The sequence below is a fragment of the Humulus lupulus genome, chromosome X (genome assembly GCF_963169125.1).
Source record: "Humulus lupulus chromosome X, drHumLupu1.1, whole genome shotgun sequence".
NCBI classification, from domain to species: domain Eukaryota; kingdom Viridiplantae; phylum Streptophyta; class Magnoliopsida; order Rosales; family Cannabaceae; genus Humulus; species Humulus lupulus.
In genome coordinates, this window is record NC_084802.1 from 22,499,555 (window position 1) to 22,515,100 (window position 15,546).

A 15,546-nucleotide genomic window follows, 5' to 3' on the forward strand; every position below is an offset into this window, starting at 1 on the left:
ATGCTCCCTCGACCAGTGGTCGAGACGAAAAATGCTCCCGACCCAAACATCCAAAGACATGCCCACCCTCGACACGCTATTCAGCCGAATGCCAAGTGGCATGTAGTCTCTTAAAGTAAGGTGACAATCAAAATGATTGCCAACTACTTAAGGAAATATGGTCTGCCAGGGGTGACCCTAGTCAAGCCCAACCCAGACCAAAGGGCTAATCTGCCTGGAGGCACCTATAGTGCATGGTCGCGGTTCCATATTGAGGCAGGGGCCACCTTGCCTCTTCACTCATTCTTTCAGGGGCTGGCCAACTATTTTGGAGTTGCCCCCTTTCAAATAACCCCGAATGGATATAGGATGCTTGCTGCACTCTATATCCTGTATAGCCAGAAAAAATGGCCCGTGCCATCGCCTCATGAGGTAAATTACCTGTTCGTCCTCAAATCTAACCCCAACCATGAAGGCACGGGGTTCTTCCACCTTTGTCATCTAGAACCTGGGCGCACTTTCTTGACTGACACGACCCATAACTCAAACATGGGGAGGTACTACCAAGATTACTTCCTTACAGCTGACCTGGTCGCAGACAACCTGGCTTTCACACGAGGAGGTAAAACTTTCGTATCGCTGGCTGACTTCTTCACTTAGTGTTTTCCTCCACAATGTCTTAAACTTTTGAGGTCTTCCAGGCCCGTGGCTGCGACCAAACCCAACTCCGGGAATGGAGTCGAGATCGGCACTCTTAGCCAGCATGCCAGATGCTGAAAAGAGTGTCAAGAATCTGGTTACAGAGGCTAACCTTAGGTTGGCTGGCCTTTGGGCCCCTCAATCGGATACGAGGGGGCCTTCAGCAGGGAGTGCTCGCGCCGAAGAGGAACCCGAGCAGCAACCTCAAGCATCACCTCCATAGAGGAGACCGACTGGGGTCACGATCAGGGAACCTGCTAGCACTCCTCGAGCAGAGAGGCCCTCGGCCCCCTTAGGGAAAGGAAAGCAGAAGGCCACCGAGCCTGTCGAAGTCTCTGACGACTCGTTGGATGACAACAGTATAGTAATTTCGCTTTTAAACAATATGCTAATTCCTTGTCATCTATTCGACGGGACGGAAATTTTAAATATGCTCCACACTTAGGGCCAGACTTCTTCGTGTCAAAGAATGAGTGTAAGACTAGTAGAGTCTGTAGTGTAGCGACCAGTAATTATAGTTCGGGTATTGGACTTTGCAATCCTTCTTTGTTTCTTTTTTTGATGTAATGTGTTTGGTTATTCATGTTGTCTCATTGTTTGACTTTGTTCTTGTTTTTCAGGCATGGACTCCACCAACGTGTTCGATTTATACAGCACCCCAGAGGCTGCTGCTGCCCCTCCAAGCAAAAAGAAAACCAGTAAGAGACATATTGGGGAGAGCAGCAAAGAGCCTCAGGAGAAGAAGGCCCGGAACACAGGCTTTTCGGAGGACAGGCCCTCTGCCACCGCGACTCCATCTTCTCCCTGCGAGCAGCAGACTCCATCTACTACGGCCGGGTCAACTCCTTCTCCCGACCCCCCATCTGACCAACCTCAGCAGGAGGATCCTGCCTCGTCCAGGTTCCTGATGGTTGGTCGCGCCTTTAAGCTGATCAAGGAAAGGGTCACCAAAATCGCGAAGCAAGAATGCTGCCGAGAGGCAATGGCGGCTACAGAGACGATGGTTATTGACCCAATCCTTAACCGAGCCCTGAATGAGTTCACTAGTGTAAGTTATCTCCTTTTGTGAAATCAGGTCTTCGTTAGTTTACTGTTCATCTAATATTTTGTTCTGACTGCAGGCCATGCTAACCCTTACTGCCGGCCGCATCCGCCTGGGTGCAGTCACCGAGCAGGCCAGGACCTCGGAGCAACGGCACGAGGATGAACTCAAAGCTGTTGAGGCCAGACACGCTGATCAGCTGGCGGCAGTGACTTCGGAAAAGGCCCAACTAGCTAAGGAGTTGGAGGAGAAGCTGAAGTCTCTGGAAAAAGCCCGCGAGCAGAGGGACCAATATAAGGAGTCCAACCGCTCTAACTACAAAGTGGCTAAGCAGCTCAAGCTAGACTTGATCGCGAACAGGCAAGAAACCAGAGATTTGAAGGATCGAGTTAAGGACTTGGAGAAGACCAACGCTGCTAACTTAGAGAGGTACAAAAATGCCACCCTAAGATGTTTCTACGATTTCTGGAAGCACAATCAGGGTGCCAATTTTGACTACCTTCCTGAGAATGCGAGGGATGCTGAGCTGGCTCGCTGCGCGGCTCAGCTGGCTGAAGAAGAAGGATCGAGGGTCCCTGATTCCCTTGAAATCTCGCTGGTCACCGGGATGAAGGGTGTAGACAACGAAGCTATCGACCAGAATCCTCCCCAGAATCCTCCAGCTCCCTAGTCTTTTCTTTTTATATTTCTTTCTTTTTTAACTACACGACCTATGGGTCGTGATGTAAAGACAATATAATTTTTCTTTGGTTTTGCTGCATGGGCAGCTCTTACTTTTATTTTGAACAATTACATCCAAGCAATTACTGCTCGCGGTGTAAAAGGATCGCTTTGATATTATAATATATTTTCATATTATAACATCTATTTGTTCGCATGACCGAACTTAGCATAGCACTTTGGTTTGATTTAACAAAATATCAAAATTTTGAAAAATACTCTTAGTGCCCTAGCATGCTTTCACTTATTTTGCTCATGTGTTTACATACCTTTTAACGATATTCTTTGCTTACTTGTACCTTGTATGCCCCCCAAGTGATCGGGGAGCTTTAGGTCCTCGGTCACTTGTCTTGACTAGAACCTGCCCGAACGTTATTACTCGTAGCACTGCGATTAGAATTATAATCAGCAAAACAACATACGTAATGAGCAAATACTTGTAATAAATACAATAGTTGGCAAGAAATGACTGGCTGAGCACAGTCCCTTTTATTCTCGTAGTAAATGGACTAAACATGTCTTTATGAGTGATCAATAAGATTTTACACAAAACTTGTAAAAAGTAAAATTTATACAAGCCAATTCTTTAAGAAAATTGTTCATTGATAATACTTGCGCAGGTGTTCTCCATTCCAATATCGAGGAACGAGATATCCGTTTAAGCGTGTAAGTTTATAAGTGCCTGGGTGAAGGACTTCATCAATCTGGTAAGGCCCTTCCCAATTTGGCCCGAGTACTCCAACAGCTTGGTTGCGGGTGTTAAGAAAAACTTTTCGGAGCACAAGGTCTCCAACATTGAATTTTCTTTCTCGAACTTTGGGGTTGAAATACCGGGCGACCTTCTGCTGGTATGCAGCTACTCGGAGCTGGGCTTGCTCACGACTTTCATCAATTGAGTCCAAGGATTCCATCAGTAGCTGGCTATTAGAATCCTGGTCATATGTTATTCTGTGGTGAGAGGGTGGATCCAACTCAACAGGCAACATGGCCTCATACCCGTATGCCAAGGAAAACGGGGTATGACCTGTTGCTGTTCGGTGGGAAGTTATGTACGACCAGAGGACTTCAGGCAACTATTTTGGCCATGCTCCCTTAGCTTCTTCAAGTCTTTTCTTCAATGTATCCTTCAGCGTTTTGTTAACTACCTCGACTTGCCCGTTTGCCTAGGGATGAGCGACTGAAGAAAAACTTTTGATAATATCGTGACGTTTGCAGAAGTATGTGAATAGATCACTGTCAAACTGGGTGTCGTTATCTGAGACTATCTTCTTTGGCAATCAATAGCGACAGATGATGTTTTTGACTACAAAGTCAAGCACTTTCTTCGTCGTTATGGTCGCGAGTGGCTCAGCTTCGGCCCATTTGGTGAAGTAGTCAACGGCAACCACTGAGTACTTTACACCACCTTTCCCCGTAGGCAAAGATCCGATTAGATCTATTCCCCAAACCGCAAAGGGTCATGGGCTCTGCATCTGCTTTAACTCATTGGGACCTGCTCGCGGGATTTTAGAAAACCTTTGACACTTGTCACATTTTCGCACGAACTCCATGGAGTCTTCATTCATCATTGGCCAAAAATATCCCTGCCTTAGGATCTTTTTCGACAGGCTTTGCCCCCCAGCGTGGTCCCCGCAAAAGCCTTCATGTACCTCATTCATTAACTCTTTGGCTTTATCCTTTGTAATACATCTTAGGAGTGGTAGTGAGTATCCCCTTCGGTACAGGATTCCATCGACCAGGATATACCTAGCAGCTTGCCGCTGAAGGGTCCTAGCTTTGTTTTTGTCCGCTGGTAGCACGCCACTTGATAGATACTCTACATATGGCGCCATCCATGTATCCGTCATTTGGATGACTAAAGTGGTTTCCGTTGCTTGGATGCTAGGCACGGATAGTCGCTCGACTGGCACTATGTTTAGAGTATCAGCATCCTTTGCACTTGCCAACTTTGCCAAAGCGTCTGCGTTGGAATTCTGATCACGAGGCACTTGCTGGAGAGTGTATCTGTCGAACTGGGCTAACAGATCCTTTGCTTTGTTCAGATAGGCGACCATCTTTGATCCTCGTGCTTGATACTCTCCCAAGATTTGATTCACGACTAGCTGAGAATCACTATGAATGTCAAGCGCTTTTATGTTCATATCCTTGGCTAATCGCAGTCCAGCGAGCAATGCTTCATATTCAGCCTCATTGTTAGAGGCAGTGAAGTCAAATCTTATTGCACAGTAAAATCGATGCCCTTCCAGCGTTATCAATATCACCCCTGCTCCTGCGTGGGATTCATTAGATGAACCGTCTATGAACAATTTCCACGAGGGTGCTTGGATTTGACATTCATGTTCGCTAGGTTCCTCGATCTACTCGCCGCCCACGGGCTCTGTGAACTCGGCAATGAAGTCAGCTAAGGCTTGTCCCTTTATCGCTACTCATGGCAAGTAAGATATATCGAAGTGCCCGAGTTCGACTGCCCACTTTAGTAATCTTCCGGCAGCCTCTGGCTTTTGTAGAACTTGCCAAAGAGGCTGGTCGGTCAATACCGTAATCAGATGGGCTTGGAAGTAAGGCCGCAACTTCCTAGAGGCCAATACTAAGCAGTAGGCTAACCTTTCAATGGGGGGATATCTTAATTCTACTCTGATCATCCTTTTGCTTACGTAATAGACAACCTTCTGCACACCTTCTTCTTCTCTCACCAGAACAACACTAGTAGCGTAATCTGTGATTGCCAGGTAGATGAACAAAGTCTCTTTATTGACCGGCTTCAACAGAATGGGTGGCTGCGCCATATGCATTTTTAGTGCTTGAAAGGCCTGTTCACACTCATCTGTCCATTCAAATTTCTTATTGCCTCTGAGTAGATTGAAAAATGGGACGCACTTGTCCGTTGATTTTGAAATAAATCTACTAAGAGCTGCAATTCTCCCAGTCAGACTTTGGACATCCTTGATCTTCACTGGAGACTTCATCTCGATCAGGGCTTTTATCTTCTCGGGATTAGCTTCAATTCCTCTTGAGTTAACTATGAATCCCAAGAACTTCCCTGATCCAACTCCAAAGGAACATTTAAGGGGATTCAGCTTCATCCTATATTTATTAAGGACGTTGAAGCATTCCTACAAATCCCTTACATGTCCTTCTGCCTTCTTTGACTTAACCAGCATGTCGTCGACGTAAACCTCCATGTTTGCTCCAATCAGCTCCTTAAACATGTGGTTGACGAGTCTCTGGTAAGTTGCACCAGTGTTTTTCAAACCAAAGGGCATCACCTTGTAACAGTAGAGCCATGTATCAGTTCGAAAGCTAGTGTGATCCTCATCAGGGGGATGCATACTAATCTGATTATACCCAGAGTATGCATCCATGAATGAGAGGATCTCGTGTCCTGCAGTGGCATCGACTAGCTGGTCGATCCTCGGGAGTGGGAAACAGTCTTTGTGGCATACTTTATTGAGGTCTGTAAAATCCACGCACATACGCCACTTGCCATTCGGCTTGGGCATGAGTACGAGATTGGAGACCCACGATGGATTAAATGCCACCCTAATGAACCCATTCTCCTTCAGCTTCTCGACTTCTTCCTTTAAAGCTTTCGATCGGTCTTTGTCGAGCAGCCTTTTTTTCTGCTGCACAGGTGGAAAGCTTTTGTTAATGTTCAGGACATGGTTGATGATTGCAGGATCTATCCCAAACATGTCTTTATGCGACCAGGCAAAGACGTCCTGGTTCCTCTTTAAGAACTCCACCAGTGCTTGTTTTGTTGTTGTCTCTAAGTTTTTACCGACTTTCACAACTCTGGTCGGATTTCCCTCATCGAGTTGGACTTCTTCAAGGTCCTCGATGGGGCCTACTTCTTCTTCGAAATCCCCAAAGCGAGGATCTAAGTCTTTATCCTCACTTTGGGCAACGCCTTATTTGGTGAGATTATCACCAGAGCGGGCTTGAACATCAGATGCCATTTGCAACTCTTTTCCGGCGGCATCCCTCGATACACCCTTTTTTGCCTTGGTGATCGAGGCGTTGTAGCATTCTCTCGCCTCCCGCTAGTTTCCCAGCACGCATCCTACTCCTGCGTCTGTTGGGAATTTCATGGCGAGGTGCCATACAGAAGTGACGACTCGAAGGTCAACCAGAATTGGTCTCCCTATCACGGCATTATATGCCGAAGGACAATCAACCACTATAAAAGTAGTGAGTAATGTCCTGTTAGCAAGCGCAATACCTGTTGTGACTGGGAGTCTAATTGGCCCTACTGGGCGAGCCCTTCTCTGGAAAAACCATAAATGGTTTGGTTGTATGGCTCTAGGTCCTTGATGGACAATTTCATCCTTTCCAGCGAGGACTTATATAGGATGTTGATCGAACTTCCTGTATTGACCAACACCCTCTTCACCATCATATTTGCGATTTGGACATCCACGACCAGTGGATCAGAGTGTGGGAATCGCACATGCTGGGCGTCGTCGTTAGAGAAGGTGATCAGTTCCTCTTCTGTTTGAGCCTTTTTGGGTGCACGATCCTCGACACTCATCATCTCGATGTCCTGGTCGTGGCGTAGGGTTCGAGTGTATCGTTCCCTCGCTTTTCCACTATCTCCTGCAAGATGCGGGCCTCCGCAGATGGTGAGTATGGTACTTGCCATGGGAGCTAGCTGTAAAGGTGGTGAGCACTGGTGTGCAAGCGCCGACTCGTTGCCACCTTGAGCCTGTCGCTGAGAACCTCCCGCGGCTCATACATATCGTCTTAAGTGTCCCTGTCTTATCAGGAACTCAATCTCGTCCTTCAGCTGGTTACACTCATTGGTGCCGTGCCCGTAGTCGTTATGATAACGACAGAACTTTGTTGAATCTCTCTTGGAGATATCTTTTCTTATAGGCGCGGGTCGTCTGTAGGGCACGCTTGAGCTATTCGCTTGGAAAACCTCGGCTTGGCTTTCAACGAGGGCGGTGTAATTGGTGAATTTCGGTTCATACCGATTATTTTTGGGGCACTTACTCTCGGAGGTCGAGGGTTCGCCATTCGCCCGCTTTCCACCATTTTTACCGTTGCCATTCCCGTTTCCATTGGGCTTAGACCCGTGGCAGCTTTGGCAATTCTCTAAAACATGAAAAACTGAAAATACAAAATGATAATAAAATAAAATGACAAAAGAGAAATAAACAGAAAATAAACCTATGTACAAACAATTTGGAACACTACTCAGACTTGATAAACTAGTTCCACGAGAGTGACTTCTTCAGGATGGGTCACCCTCTCTATGTAGTGTTTCAGTCGTTAGCCATTTACTTTGAATTCTCTCCCATCATTTAGGTCTATGACCTCAACAGCACTGTTGGGAAAGATGGATTTCACAAAATATGGCCCAGTCCACCTTGATCTCAGCTTGCCAGGGTGGATATGCAGATGAGAGTCATAAAGATGCACTCATTGGTTTGGCTCAAATTCTTTTCTTAGGATCTGCCTGTCATGGGCCGCTTTCATTTTAGCCTTGTAGATCTTAGAATTTTCATAAGCATCGTTCATTAACTCTTCAATTTCTAACAACTGAAGCTTATGATTGAGTCATGCCGCCTTGAGATCAAAATTCAGGCTTTTAACTGCCCAATAAGCTTTGTGTTCCAGCTCAACAGGAAGGTGGCAGGCTTTACCATAAACTAGCCTATAAGGAGACATACCAAGCTGAGTTTTGTAAGCAGTGCGATATGCCCAGAGAGCATCGAGAAGTCGTGAGGACCAAACTTTGTGGTCAGGATTAACCGTCTTTTCTAAGATTTGCTTAATTTCTCGGTTGGCTAACTCAGCTTGGCCATTTGTCTGTGGGTGATGAATTACACTATACTTTTGCATTAAGGTCTCGAAAGAATAGTTGCAAAAATGGGTGCCTTGATCACTTATGATAGCTCGTGGTGTGCCAAACCTAGATAACACATTTTCCTTTAAGAATTTCACACCAGTTGTGTTATCATTATTTCGACAAGGCACAGCTTCCACCCATTTTAAGACATAGTCTATGGAGGGGAGAATGTAAAGGTAGCCAGAAGAAGGCGAAAATGGTCTCATAAAGTCTATCCCCCAACAATCGAATATTTCTATTACAAGAATTGGGTTTAATGGCATCATATGCCGCTGGGACAAAGCACCTAATTTCTGACATCTTTCACATGATCGACAGAAATTGTTAGTGTCTTTGAACAAAGTGGGCCAATAAATATCACACTGTAAGATTTTTGCAGGATTCTTTTTCATAGAAAAATGACCACCACAAGCTTCATTATGACAAAAGTTCAGGACACTAAAAATTTCATCATCTGGAATGCAACGTCTCATAATTTGGTCGGGGCAATACTTGAAAAGATATGGATCGTCCCAATAGAAGTTACGAACCTCAACCAAAAATTTACGTTTATCTTGTGCACTCCATGCAGTTGGAAGTTCTCCAGTCACTAAGTAATTAACAATATGAGTGTACCATGGCAACTTAGTGACTGCAAAGAGATGCTCATCAGGGAAGTCATCTCGAATGACTGGGCCATCAGCGGAATCAGAAAATTCAAGACAAGAAAAGTGATCCACTACCACGTTTTCAACTTCTTTCTTGTCCTTTATGGTCAGATCAAATTCCTGTAACAAAAGGATCCACCTAATTAAATGTGCCTTAGCATCCTTTTTTGAAAGGAAGTATTTTAAGTCGGAATGGTCCGTAAAGACTGTGATAGGTGAACCAATCAAGTAGCAACGAAACTTGCCAAGTGCGAATACTACAGCAAGTAACTCTTTTTTAGTAGTAAAATAGTTCATCTGAGCACTGTTAAGAGTTCTACTTGCATAATAGACAACGAAGGGAATTCCTTCCCTTCTTTGACCTAAGACGGCCCCTATAGCACAATTGCTAGCATCACACATGACTTCGAACGGTAATTTCCAATATGGTGGCTGAATGATAAGGGCGGAAGTGAGTTTTGCAACGAGCATTCGGAAAGATTCCTCACACTCAGGTGTCCAACTGAACACAACTTCTTTTGCTAGGAGGTTTGACAAAGGGAGAGCAATTGTCGAGAAATTTTGTATGAACCTCCTATAGAATCCTGCATGCCCAAGAAAAGATCGAATGTCTTTAATAGTCTTGGGGGTGGGCAGCTTTGATATGAGTTCAATCTTTGATTAATCGACCTTAATTCCCCGTTCCGACACGACATGCCCCAAGACTATGCCTGATGGTACCATGAAATGACACTTTTCCCAGTTGAGTACCAAGCCTTTCTCTTTGCAACGTTTAAGCACAAAATCTAAATTGAGAAGGCTTGATTCAAAGGAATCTCCAAAGACTGTCAAATCATCCATGAATACTTCCATACATTTCTCGATCATATCACTAAATATGCTCATCATGCATCGCTGGAAATTGGCTGGAGCATTGCACAGGCCAAATGGCATATGCCGGAAGGCAAAAGTACCAAAAGGACAAGTGAATGTGGTCTTATCCTGATCTTTAAAGGCAATATTGATTTGGTAATACCCTGAATAACCATCGAGAAAACTATAGAAAGGATGACCTGCCACACGTTCCAATATTTGATCGATGAATGGAAGTGGAAAATGGTATTTGCGGGTGGCTGCATTTAATTTTCTATAATCAATGCACATGCACCACCCAGTTGTGACCTTGGTAGGCACAAGTTCCCCTTTTTCATTTTGTACCACTGTCACCCCTGATTTCTTGGGAACAACCTGAGTTGGGATAACCCATTTACTGTCGGCAACAAGATAGATTATTCCAGAATCAAGAAGTTTCAAGACTTCAGTCTTAACTACTTCCTTCATCGCTGGGTTCAATCTTCCTTGAGGGTCACAACGTGGTATAGCCCCGTCTTCCAATTGAATGTGATGGGAGCAAATTAAAGGACTAATACCTTTGATGTCAGCTATCGTCCATCCTAATACATCTCTTTGTTCTTGCAACACATTGATGAGTTGGTGCTCTTGTGTGGCATTGATCTTGGAAGATATTATGACAGGAAAAGTGTTGTCAGCTCCTAGGAAAATATGCTTAAGACCCTCAGGAAGTTGGGCCAACTTGGTTGAGGAGCTTTTTCAATGGAGGGTTTTGGTGTTTCTCGATCTTGAGGGAGCTCCTCAAAGATTGGATTCCAAACATGGTTCTTCTAGCCTGTGAGTGTTTGAAGATTTCAGGGTTTATTTTAGACTCATCGAGCTCAAAACTTTCTGAAATTTGGAAGAGGTGATTAAAATGATTAGATGTGTATTTCGCTTCAACCTCTTCTGAAATAAGTGTATCGATTAGATATGATTGGAAACACTCATCATTATCAGGTGGTTGTTTGCCAATGTGGAAAACATTCACTTTTAGAGTCATGTTCCCGAAAGAGATTTTCATGAGACCATTTCTACAGTTAATGAGTGCATTTTCTGTTGCGAGGAAAGGTCTACCAAGAATGATGGGACTTTTGGACTCTATACTCACTTCAGATTGAGTGTCCAAGATGAGAAAATCAACAGGGTAATAGAATTTTCCATTTGAATTAGAATGTCTTCTACTATTCCCTGAGGTTTCTTAATTGATCGATCGGCCAGTTATAGCACCACAGATGTGGGCTTGAGTTCTCCTAGACCTAATTGCAAGTATATTGAATATGGCATGAAATTTACACTTGCTCCTAAGTCTAGAAGGGCTTGACCAAATTCCTGCTCCCCAATTTGGCATGAGATGGTGGGACAACCAGGATCTTTGTACTTAGGCAATGTCTTGCAGTCAATTACCGTGCTAGCTTGTTCTGCCAAGAATGCAGTTTTCTTGACAAGGTGCTTTCTTTTAACAGTGCACAAATCTTTGATAACCTTGGCATAAGCCGTCACTTGTTTGATCACATGCAACAATGGCAAGCTGGTCTTCACTTGTGTTAAAAGGTCTAGGATTTCACCATGATTTTCCAGTACCTTTCTAGTGGATTTCAAAGGTTGAGGAAATGGTGCCTTTGTTGGAATGCTTATTGGCATATCATCATCTGGAGCGGGCATTGACGTACTCATTGTCTTAGTTAACGGTGAAACCGTACTTTGACCACTTCGAGTAGAGATGGAATTAACCTCTTTGAAATTTGTATCTGGAGAGGAGGAGGTTTGTGCCATGTGTTGCCCTTTTTGATGGATTAGAGGTTGAGTGGGAAGTCTACCATGCTCTTGAATTTCCAAAGTAGTGTTTAGCTTTGCCATTTGGATTTTTATGTCTTTCATTTCCTCTATCATTTGTGTGAAACAAGATTTGAGCTCTTGAGTTGAGGCTATTTGTGTTTGCGCAAGAATTTGCAAAGTATTCTCAAGAGAATTACTTGACTGCATGTTATTTTGAGGAGCAATGTATGCTTTTGGCAGTTGTTGCTTCTCAGGCCTCCATTGGCTCCCAAATGCTTGGTTTGAATCCTTCCAGCTGAAATTTGGATGGTTGCGCCAACCGGGATTGTAAGTGTTTGAGAAAGGGTTATAAGGCTTCTTGTAATCCCCTAAAGCATTGCATTGTTCCTCATTTCCTCCTTTTAACTCACCAAGATTTGGGCACTCTTGCGGTTGATGTTCCGCCCCTCCACAGATCAAGCATGGATCTCATGTCTCTACCTTTGCAGCCATGTGGATTCCTCTACCTTCTTGAGATTTGAAAGACTCGAATTGTTGTCTCAATGATTCAATTTGGCTTTTGACATTGTCATCTTCCCTCAATTGGTAGATTCCATTTTATCGTGGCTTGTCCACAGGACTTGGTCCATTCCATGTGTAGGACTTTTCCGCGAGATTGTCGAGGTACTCGAAAGCTTCATCGGGATATTTTTGAAGGAATTCACCATTGCACATCATTTGTACAAATTGTCTTTGTCCGGTTGTGAGACCATCATAGAAATAGCTAATCAGACGCCAGCTTTCGTATCCATGATGCGGGCGTTGATTTATCAAATCTCTAAACCTTTCCCAGACCTGATGGAAAGTTTCATGGTCTTTTTGGATGAAGGTAGAGATTTGCCTCTTAAGGCTGCTAGTCTTATGGGGCAGGAAATATTTGGCAAAGAATGCTTTTGTCATTTCATCCCATGTTCCGATAGATCTAGGCCTTAAGGAATACAACCAACTTTTTGCTTTGTCTTTGAGAGGGAAAGGAAAAAAATTCAATCTCACAATGTTGGTGACATCAACTTGGTTGTTGAATGTAGCCACCACCTCTTCGAATTCCCGTATATGCACGTACGGACTCTCATTTTCCAACCATGGAAGGTTGGTAAGATGGTTAATCATGCCAGGTTTGAAATTGAAATTTGGCATATTATTGGGATACATTATGCATGAAGGTGTGGCTGTACGCGTAGGATGTAAATAATCATGTAGCGTTCTTAGCTGGACTTCATCTTTATGAGCCATCGTGGGTGGTTTAGGAAGTCTCGGTGAATCAGGTGAATTTGAACGAATGGAAGAAAACGACGAACTAGGAGAGTTTTCTAAAGCTTCTACTGGTTGTCTCACGAATCTCCTTAGTGCGTCACTATTTCGTGGCATAATTTTTTTTGTTATTATTATTATTATTATTTATTTTGTAGGTATTATAAGCGCAACTGTGTAATAGTGTAATAAGTATACACCAAAAATGTTCCCATGCCAATTGGGAAGGCTGCCAAGGTACTACTTTAGGCCCAAGAGCTTTTCTAGAACTCCCCGAGGTTCTTAGAAAAGGTTGGAGGGTAACGCTAACACAGACCTTATTTAAGAACCAATTTTTCTAAGACAGAACAAGTTTGGTTTTTACTGATTTCCAAATTACACAAATGTTCTCAATACTTTGTTTTTTTATGCTTTTTTCGGAAAAAACCTAAATCTAGAAAATAAATTCTAAACCTAAAAGTAAAATAAATAAATAAAATAAATGAATAAATAAAAAAAACTAAAATAAAAATTACTAAGGAAAAAAAATAAAAGAGAAATTAAAAAAATATTATACTACTTTTTTTTAAAAAAATAATTAATTTACTATGTAAACCTTCAATTGTAGAATTTCCTCCCCAGCAACGGCGCCAAAAATTGATATCACCCAATAAACTCCTAAGCGGTCACAATAGTAATCAGGCTATGTCGTATCCACATAGAGGTAAAATACAAGTAAAAAGAAAGATTAATACATTAGAAATAATAAACTTTGAAATAAAGTAACTTTGAAAAATAATATATTTTTTTTAAAACACTAAATAAACAAAATTGAGGAATTAAAATCAGAGAGAAAATATGGAAGGCATAAGTTTCATTCATGCAAACATATAAATATATTAATAAAATTGATTCATTCTACTCAACTATAATTCTACACCATTAATTATAGTTGGAAAATATATATAATAAAACTCACCTTAAAATATGTTCTTAATTAAATTATACTAACTTCTAATTTTAAAAACCTATCATATTGGCAAAATGCAGTAAAAAGCATATAATATAACAAATATCCTTGTTAGATTATTAGCTCTAAATTAGCTAGAAATTAGGATCAATTGTAATTATTTTATTTCCTATTTTCTCTCCTACTTTCCTAATTTAGTTTCTCCAGTGTTGTATAAATATATGTTATTTACATGAATAATATACATAATTTCTTTCACCATATTCTACATGGTATCAGAGAATATTTTGGGTTTGGGATTCGAAATTCGAAATTAGGGTTCATCATAAATTGGGGTTTGCAATTAGGGTTTGATTTTCTTTCATTTTTAGGGTTTCTTTTTTGGAAACCTTATTTGGAGTGATCTTTTGTTCTCACTGCCGACACAAAAGGACTTCCCAACCACTGACAACCCAATCGCCATCGTCCGAGGTCGAGGATATTCGTGAGTGGAGCCCACGCGCTGGCGCGTGCGCGCGCGTGTTCCATTACTCCGCCGTGCTTTCGACACCAGTTCGACTCCCACGTCTTCCTCAGCACTTTTTTGCCCTGTTTGTGCTCTTATCCGTCCATTTTCATCTTAGTTTTTGTTCAGATCTTGTGTTTAGGGAGTTTTCTTGGCTTTGTTTACTTGTCTTGTTTTGACTTTGAGATTATGGCAGAGACAAAATCAAATCCAAAAGTAGCTGTTGTATCTGATGTGGTTCCCGTGATGTCTAATATCACGGACCATAAATTGACTAGTTCAAATTATTTAGAATGGAGTAAGATGATTCTGCTTTATCTAAGAAGTATTGACAAAGATGATCATTTGAGTGACGATCCTCCAAACGAAAAAGATGATTCAAGAAAGATGTGGCTACGAGAGGATGCTCGCTTGTTTCTCCAAATTCGAAATTCTATTGATAATGAAGTAATTAGTTTGATTAATCACTGTGAATTGGTTAAAGAGCTAATGGATTACTTGGATTTTTTGTATTTTGGAAAAGACATTCTGTCTCGGATGTATGATGTTTGCAAAGCTTTTTACCGTGCGGAGAAACAAGATCAATCTCTTATGAATTACTTTATGTAATTTAAGAAAACCTACGAAGAGCTTAATGTGTTGCTGCCATTTAGTCCTGATGTGAAGGTTCAACAACGCCAACGAGAGCAGATGGATATTATGAGCTTTCTAGCAGGACTTTTATCTGCTTTTGACTCTGCAAAGTCACAGGTTCTTTCTGGTTCTAATATATCCTCTTTACAAGATGTGTTTACCCATGTTTTTCACACAGAAAATACCTCTTCGGTTCCTCTTAATAACGCCTTGGTGAGTCATAACAATTCTACACCATGGAAAAACTCTACTCCAAATGGATAGAGAGGAGGTAATTCACAAGGACCTGACAATCGAACACCGGATTCCGGGAGCATTATGTGCAACTATTGTAAGAAACCAGGCCCCACCAAGCTTGAGTGTAGGAAGTTACAGTTCAAAAATCAGCAAAAACATTCTACAAATATTTCAAGCACTAGTGATGCACCTGACAAATCGGTCCTTATTTCTGCTGATGAATTTGGCAAGTTCTCGAGGTATCAGGAATCACTTAAGTCTTCATCTCCTTTTGTCACTGCGATTGCTGATTCAGGTAAATCTAATGCATGCCTTCTTTCCACATCCTCAAAATGGGTCATTGAT

General features: G+C 42.4%; 1 non-coding gene across 1 annotated transcript; it reads left to right on the forward strand.

Annotated features, from left to right (window-relative positions):
* Positions 1-12,371: 12,371 nt before the first annotated feature.
* Positions 12,372-12,478, forward strand: LOC133807749 (small nucleolar RNA R71). The gene has a single exon (XR_009879645.1). It is a non-coding gene; the product is annotated as a small nucleolar RNA R71 (small nucleolar RNA).
* The last annotated feature ends 3,068 nt before the right edge of the window (positions 12,479-15,546 follow it).